Here is a 7,756-nt window from a genome sequence, read left to right as displayed (position 1 = left end):
CAAGACTATTACAGAATACGAACTAGGAACCAGTACGAAATACGAACCAAGAGCGGAGCAACCAAACCACGTGACAGCAGTTTTTTTAACGATCCAAACTTTTGTTTCTAATTAGGCTTAACTTTCTAAGCCACAATTGTTTAATAGAACAGATATTTATTGATTATGATTGAAGACACATTGTTTGTTTGCGTTTTTTTCGTCTTTCGCGCACGTCTTGCGCAAAAGATACGATTCTCAAATGTCTGCGCAAATTATCAGCTAAAATGTCAAATAAAGTGTATACAGTTAACTCATTGTCTATGTTTACATCAAATTTTACTCTACAAAACTGAAAGGTTGGATTAACTGAATACACAAGATATGATGAATATGTGTCTTTCCACTTCACAGTATACTTCTAATTCTTCTGACGAGACAACTTCTAATCAGTGAATGTGATTTGAAGACAACTTCATCAGCTCCAAGCCCAGACCAATTAGATCCCGGGATTCCATGCAACAGTTTTCTTGATGAACATAAGGATATACAAAAATATAGAACTAACTCTGTTCTTTGTTGAATTCTCCCTCCGCAAAATATTGCGATCAAATCTGTACACAGACAATCCAAGACAGGGTCTGACAAAATACAAGAACGTCATACTATAAAAATGCATCTAAAAAACACCAATATTCAAGCTCTTCCACATCTCCTAGATTAACTCCTGACAATTTTCTCCCAGTTTATTCGTCCTTTACCTGCAAAAAGAGTAAAAACATAAAGAGAAGCTAGCTTAAAAATTTATCTCAAGTGATAAGCCAGGCTGATTTCTTGGATCTTTTGCAATGAATTTATCAGGATACCGACATTCCCGTCGTGGTCTCAAAGTAAGGAACCTAACATCTCCGTCAGCCATGACAGAAATATGTTACTATCTGAAAGGCACTGCAACATTTAACAACATCTGGCAGGAATAAAAAGCTCTAGCGTTTTTTCGAGACGGTTTACCAATTTTTTTCCAGGAAGAACCTCGGTTAAAAGCGAACAGAAAGCTCAAACATACACTATCTGCTATTAAAAATGTATTGACGCACAACAGCAGATCCTGAAAAACAACCGATTATTTCAAGAAAAATACAGGTCTTATAAATAAAATGTACTATATTACCACAAGAAACAGATTGACCTTGACCTTGGCCAAAGCCCGACGTATACGACACAACGTATGCAAATGATTTTACGAAAGCAACATGGGAATTATTCATGCGTGAATCGTTCAAAACTATATAGAAAGCCTCTTCTTACCTTGAAATTTAGCTTAGCTTAAGCGTTATCAAAAAAAAAAAAACTAAAGATTGAACCGGCTCTAATTGTTGGTCGATGCACATGCAAGTATGTTAACTTACTAAGTCCCAGGGTTCTCCTTGTTCCGTGGGATGTTTTCGGTTGTGAGGAACGCAAATATTTTCCTCCTCTTCACGGTTTGGCAAAAACCGCATTCCCTCGTGAGCGCGATTGTTCTTTGGTGCTTCAAGGCGCAAAAAGGCTCCGTGAATTCTCATCAGATAGAAAAGGATTGCGCTGAGCAGAATCAAGAAGGCAACTGTGAGCAGTTCTTGCACCCAGGAACTCATGATTATTGTCGACACGTTAGGAGTGTGCATGGTGAACAAACGCCCACGCATTTTTTCGGGGGCAATGACCTTCCTTGTGACTAATCTCATAGTCTGATTATTTTTTTCCTCGCCAGCATGAGACATGGACCTCAGTGAATCATTTGAACCTTTTTGATTTCGCGAGCACTTCATCATCGTGTATAATTTGCTTAATGGCGTTATTGCTTTCTTTCTAATGCGCGAAGTTTGAAAAATGAGTTTGACCGTAAAATCATAGTTTAAGTAAGGAAGTGAAACCTGCACGAATTTTTTTGAAAGGACTGTCTTGTGCGGTCTGATAACTTATTAATGATATGAACCGTGGGTGTTAGATTGTTTACTTTAAGGAACATGACACAATATCGTGACTAATCCTAATAACGCACATGTCATGACTGCTATCAGATTTACAATGAACACAATATATAACGTGATTTCTATTGTAATCACAGACTGTCTCGCATGGTCTGATAATTTATCTATGACGTGTTTAACTAAAGAACAGAACAAAATAACGCACATCTCATGACAGCTATCAGATTTGCAATGGCCAATTTATCTCAGTTAAAAATTTGCTGAGTCTTCTTTGTTGCATACCTCTATCAGTTTGGTGTACTGTTTATCCGGCATAGATGCCGTGAAACAATTAAACCGCAAGGTCACTGTGAAGTCAAGGGCTTGTTGCAGTTCTTTCACTTTCTCCCTATCATTGGAAGGACAGCGATTATATATTATAACGACAGGTTATATTATTATAACCTCATTTGCATCTATCGTTTTTTCAAGATTCGCCAAGTCGAGCGCAAAGAGCTGATAACAGGTCGCTGAAGTGGTTATGGAGATAATTCTACCGGGAACTATGATTATAATTCAATAATTTATGATTCTAATCATCGTATCGTTCATGATCCTATATTTCCAGATCGAAATGGACAGAGCCGTGCCGCGTGGAGCATCTTGCATTAGCGAGTAGAACGGAGTTAATTAGAAACAAAAAGAGAAGATGGACAAAGGAGAAAGAAAATCACAATATCCAACAAAGCAGAAATTATATTATTATTATTATTATTATTATTATTATTATTAGTAGTAGTAGTAGTAGTAGTAGTAGTAGTAGTAGTAGTAGTAGTAGTAGTACATTATCCCATTGTACTGCTTTTGTCGTCCTCCACCAGTATTGAATAGTCACTGGAACAACTCACATAAAACTAATACTGAATAATCTATCAGGAAATTTATATCCATTCTTCACTCCCAAGTTCAAGGAAGAAGTAATTTCGAGCGAGATTCTGTACATTCAGTCATCAATTACAGCTTAAGTGGCGTTCTTAAAGTTTTTTTTCTTTTTTTAATAATACCCCTAATCTGTGTTGCATCATTCTTTCGATTGCCATATATAATTTAAGTGGGTAGCTTGATAAACCACGTTTGAAATCGAGATAATCGAATGTCATTTTTGTAAGCTAAATTTACTAAATACTTGGTGTTAAAACCCATTCATTTAATTTAACTCTGTACCCACGAAAAATGTTTACAGTTGAATAATAAGATAAAATGAAGTTTGATATAAATTATGTTTTTCAGGAAGAAAGTCATTAGATAGTCTCCTTTATGTCTTCTACAGAAGTTTCCTCAGGCCTCGCAGAACCACAAAAACACACACAGAACCACTTTTCTTTCTTTCATATCTAAAACATAAAATAAATAGAAAGTAGTTTTAGCACTTGTTCACGCTCTCCGTTCTTCTACACAGAAGAGATCAGCAAATTTGCATAATTGTATGAGGTTAACAAACATCACAAGGATTGTTCGACAAACTCCTTTCAATAAAATTAATTTCAATGAAATTATGGCTTATGAAAATTTGTTCTCTACTGTACATAACTCTTCTTCCTAACACTGGAAGTAAAACTACAACAGAGATTGAAAAATTATCAGGAAAACCTAAACCTGTTTTCCTTTCTGTTTTAGAAATGAAATCAACTGACGAGATTTAAAAAAGAAAAAATGGATCGACTTACCAAACTTTGACGCTCATCATGTTCTTCAGGGTATTTTTTTCTGGTGACGACCGTAATATTTTGGTGTTCTTGATTTCTCATCGGATTTTGGTTCGTCGTTGGTAAAGTCTGTTGTCGATTGTTCCCTTGCTGCTCTCGAACCTGAACAGCTCTGCTTAACAGTTTCATGTAGTACAGGATCCAATATAGAAACATCAAACATGCTGCGCTGAAGTACTCTTGAGGGAAAAGCATAGCTCCAAAATAAGTTTAGCAGCAAGAATTCAGGAACCTACACGAAATCAATGCACGAAGGGACTACCTTGTGCGGTACCTTCCGTCTGATATTGGTCTGAATGGTGTAAGTCTAAGATCGTTTTAACAACCGGAATAACGTATTTCGTAACTCATGATTACCAGTGATGCATAATAAATCGTGACTGCTATTTGCAATAAACACAATATCAATCTAACCCAGTTACATATTTGCTGTGTCTTCTCTCTTGAATACCTCTATTTTTGGTGTATCGTTTGTCCGGCGTACGTAGATGCCGTCAAACAATCATGAACCCGGCGCAAAACCTATTTAAGTTATAGAGTTCAAGCTGTACCTGCCAGAAGGCAGCTTTACTTTGAAGAGCTGCAGCCTCGGTATTTAACGCAAGTTTAAAGGGGGTCAAGTCATCAGAATGATAAAATGTATATTCTACTGACTTTCTAAGGTCTTCAAGCTAATATTCGGGATGTGTATGTATGAAGAGAAAGAAGTTTAGCCCAGCATAAGGTTTATTCCGACCTTGCTATCGTGTCTAACGCACAAAGTACGAAGACAACAGACACACAGACGGAACGCTTCGAGTGCCTTCAGTCACAAACACTAAAACGTTACGAAGCCTTGCCGAAAATCCATTATTTGTTAGTACTTTCCCCGGAATGATATTGTAGTGTGTTTTACTCGTTCCTTTGCTCTTAGAAGGAAAAATGTTGTCATAGTGGAGTACTATAAAACGAAATTGCCCTTCATTCTCGCCCAATAAATTTGTCTCGCCCAATGTTTTTTACTAAATGTGTTTCGTCGCCTCCTACGTAATTTTGGTTCGTCGGTAGAACTCATTTTCCACAACCACGTCACGTTGTATTGCAAAAACACAAAAAATAGATAAAAAAAAAACCAACAGGGCCAAAGAGCACATACATGATAACGAGGCACTCGCGAACTTTTAAACGTTGAATGATTCACAAAGGTTGAAACCAGTTACACACCTTTGATCAAAACTATAATGCTGATGAGGGGAAAATTGTTAGCAATTTTTTGTTGTCAACCTTTTCAAAAATTGTGTTTCCCCTTTGTAAATAAAAAACCGCAAGGGCCATGGTGAAGAAAAAAAAAGAAGGGAGTCTGAGACCCCATGTGGCCACTGCTATAATACAATATTTATAGCAATGAACAAGAATAAAGGTTGTGTAATGATGCTAAAGGAAGTGTTGCAGAAGATTTGTATTCACACCTGCCGCATCCCACATATTTATGAGTACCTTGCTCTACAAGCGAAAGATGATTTTTAAAGGTAATCGCATGGAGCCGAGTAAAATGAAGGATTAATATCACGCGTGTTTTCAGAAGTTGCTGAAATTGCCCTCAGTTTCAGCAACTTCTAAAAACACAAGTCAGGTATTAATCCTTAATTTCATGAGGACCCATTGCGATTACTTATTAATGAAATAGAGGGGAAAAATACTGAATTTCTGAATGAGCTGTTGAGGAATCAGTCACAGGAAGCCATTTAACGAATTTATTTATCGAATTTATTTAACGAATCATTTATCAAAGAATTAATCGCCACAAATGCTAAAGGTGCTTTTTAAAACAACCTGAGGACCAGTCGAGAGCAAGTGATTTGCCCTCTTCACAAACAAAATTAAGAAAAAATACTCTCTTCATTGACCAATCAGCATTCAGTAATTTTGCCCTCTATGCTATTAAAGAATATATTGACTAATTGACATTCATCCAATGATAAAGTGGTAAAAATTATCATATTAGCAATAATGATAGTGATAGCAATAATGATACAAAAATAATTTAAAGGGGCTCGGAATCTTAGGATACGATTCCTTAAATGTCTGTGCGTATTATCTGTTAAACTGCCGAACTAAGTATATTCAGTAAAACTGATTGTCTACGATACATCAATTTTTTTTATTATTAAGCTGAACAGTTAAATTTATTAAGTAAAAAAGATGTAAATATTATGCGTTTTTTCATCTCACTAACTCTTCGAACTTAAAACAACTTCTAATCAGTCTGTATAAATCAGTGCAACCTTTATTAACTTCAAGCTCATACCAATAAGATCCGTGGATTCCATGGAACAGTTTTGTTAACGAACACAACTGAGTATACAATAATATCTAGAACTATCGCCGTTCCTTGTTACGTTCGCCCATCCTCTCTACAGCTAACAGCATTCTGCATGCAGAATGCTGTTATCAAATACGTACACAAACAATCCAAGACTGACTCAGTCAAAATAGAAGAACATCAATACTATAAAGCTGCATCTAAAAACATCAAGCTTCACAAAATTTTCCAACATCAAGCTTTTCCACATCATCCAGTTCAACTGCTGACAACCTCCTTCAGATCCTTTCGTTCTTTACCTTCAAAGGGAAAATAGGGACCTTAAGAAACCACGACGGCGACGGCAACGAGGACGTGGAAAAACAAGAGATCTAATTGGCAGGACAATAGCTCAGTACGTGCGTTTTGAAACTTTGTACATTTCTTAGCGTCCTATGCAGAACAACAACGTGAAATCGCCAAAATTTGCGTCGTCTGCGAACCGAAACCGCGACGGCAAATTATTTTCATTTCCATTTGGAACTCAAAGGCTACTTTATACGTCATACTGAAGTTGAGCTGTGGCGCTGCATAAGACAGTAAGCTCCTGCAGCCATTTTTGAAACTCTAACTAAGAGTAGAAATTCATTTTTTTATCGAAGTCTTCCTTGGTGTCGCCGTCGTGGTTTCTTAAAGGTCCCTATTAATGAGATAGAACGGCTCGGAAATTTATCCGTCAGAGATGTGAGAGGCTCGGTTTCTTGGATCTTTTCATGCTATGAATTTATCTGGATTCTATAAATATGAGCAAAGATAGACAAGTTTATCCGAAAACACGAATCATGGATCCATATGAACGATTTAAATCATAAAAAATGGTCGGGTAAAATAAAAACCTATCATAATCGGCATGTTTCTTTTAGTCCTGGCCTTCATCGTGCTCGATGGGATGTTTTTTTTCGGGTGGAACAATATGATTTTCACTCCATCTTCTCCTTAATCTTATCCTATCTTCGTCTCTGGTCATTTCCTGTCTGATCAGTTGAACAAGGTAGTCATAGTTTTCTACCTGTTCCCCTAGCCCTGCGCCAAAGCTTTTTTCCAATTTGATCAAGAAATAAAAGACCTCTAAAAGTACAAATATCTTATTAGACGTTTTGTTGTGTAGTATTGCTGAGTATTTTTTATGAGTTGTGCAGTATTTTTACGAGGCCGTAGGGCGAGTCAAAATACAAATAACGAGTAAAAATACTCAGCGATACTACACAACAAAACGTTTAATAAGTTATTTATTATCCAACACGCGAAATTGTTATTTCAGTGCGGGCGAATTTCGCAGATATTTGTATTTACGGGGAGTGCGTGACAGACTTATGCGAAGCGAAACGGAATTGGCGCGTTGTCGGGTTGTTATTTCTATTTTCTGCAATAAATGAAGAAATTTCCTGGTCGTCTAGCTGTTTTTCTTCGTTCGATTCATCTAATAAACTTGGATTTATATTCGCCAGCCATTCCGACTCTTCGTCGTCAGAAAAATGATTCAAATTGTCTGCCCTTTTTTTTTTCGTAACTTCAATCCAATTCTTCGCTTGCGCAAAGTGAGAAAACGTTCAACCGGTTCTCTAGAGTACAAATACCGCGTGATATTTGTACTCTTCTATGACGTTATTTGTACTCTATGCAGCGCAGTTTGATAATAATGCGACATAGAAAAGGTCAGTGGTTCGAATCCCGTACAGGCCTGATTTTTTTCAGGTCTGATTTTCGCTATTGCATAA

General features: G+C 36.8%; 1 long non-coding RNA gene across 1 annotated transcript; it reads right to left on the bottom strand.

The window, feature by feature from the left end:
* Positions 1–189: 189 nt before the first annotated feature.
* On the bottom strand, positions 190–1,682 carry LOC148728093 (uncharacterized). Its single transcript, XR_015988522.1, has 2 exons — positions 1,389–1,682; positions 190–740 (listed from the first exon to the last, which is right to left on the bottom strand). It is a non-coding gene; the product is annotated as an uncharacterized LOC148728093 (long non-coding RNA).
* Between the last annotated feature and the right edge of the window lie 6,074 nt (positions 1,683–7,756).

Source organism: Stylophora pistillata, chromosome 6, assembly GCF_964205215.1.
Source record: "Stylophora pistillata chromosome 6, jaStyPist1.2, whole genome shotgun sequence".
NCBI classification, from domain to species: Eukaryota; Metazoa; Cnidaria; class Anthozoa; order Scleractinia; family Pocilloporidae; genus Stylophora; species Stylophora pistillata.
Note: the sequence above shows the minus strand (reverse complement) of the source record. Positions and strands in the feature narration are given on the sequence as shown.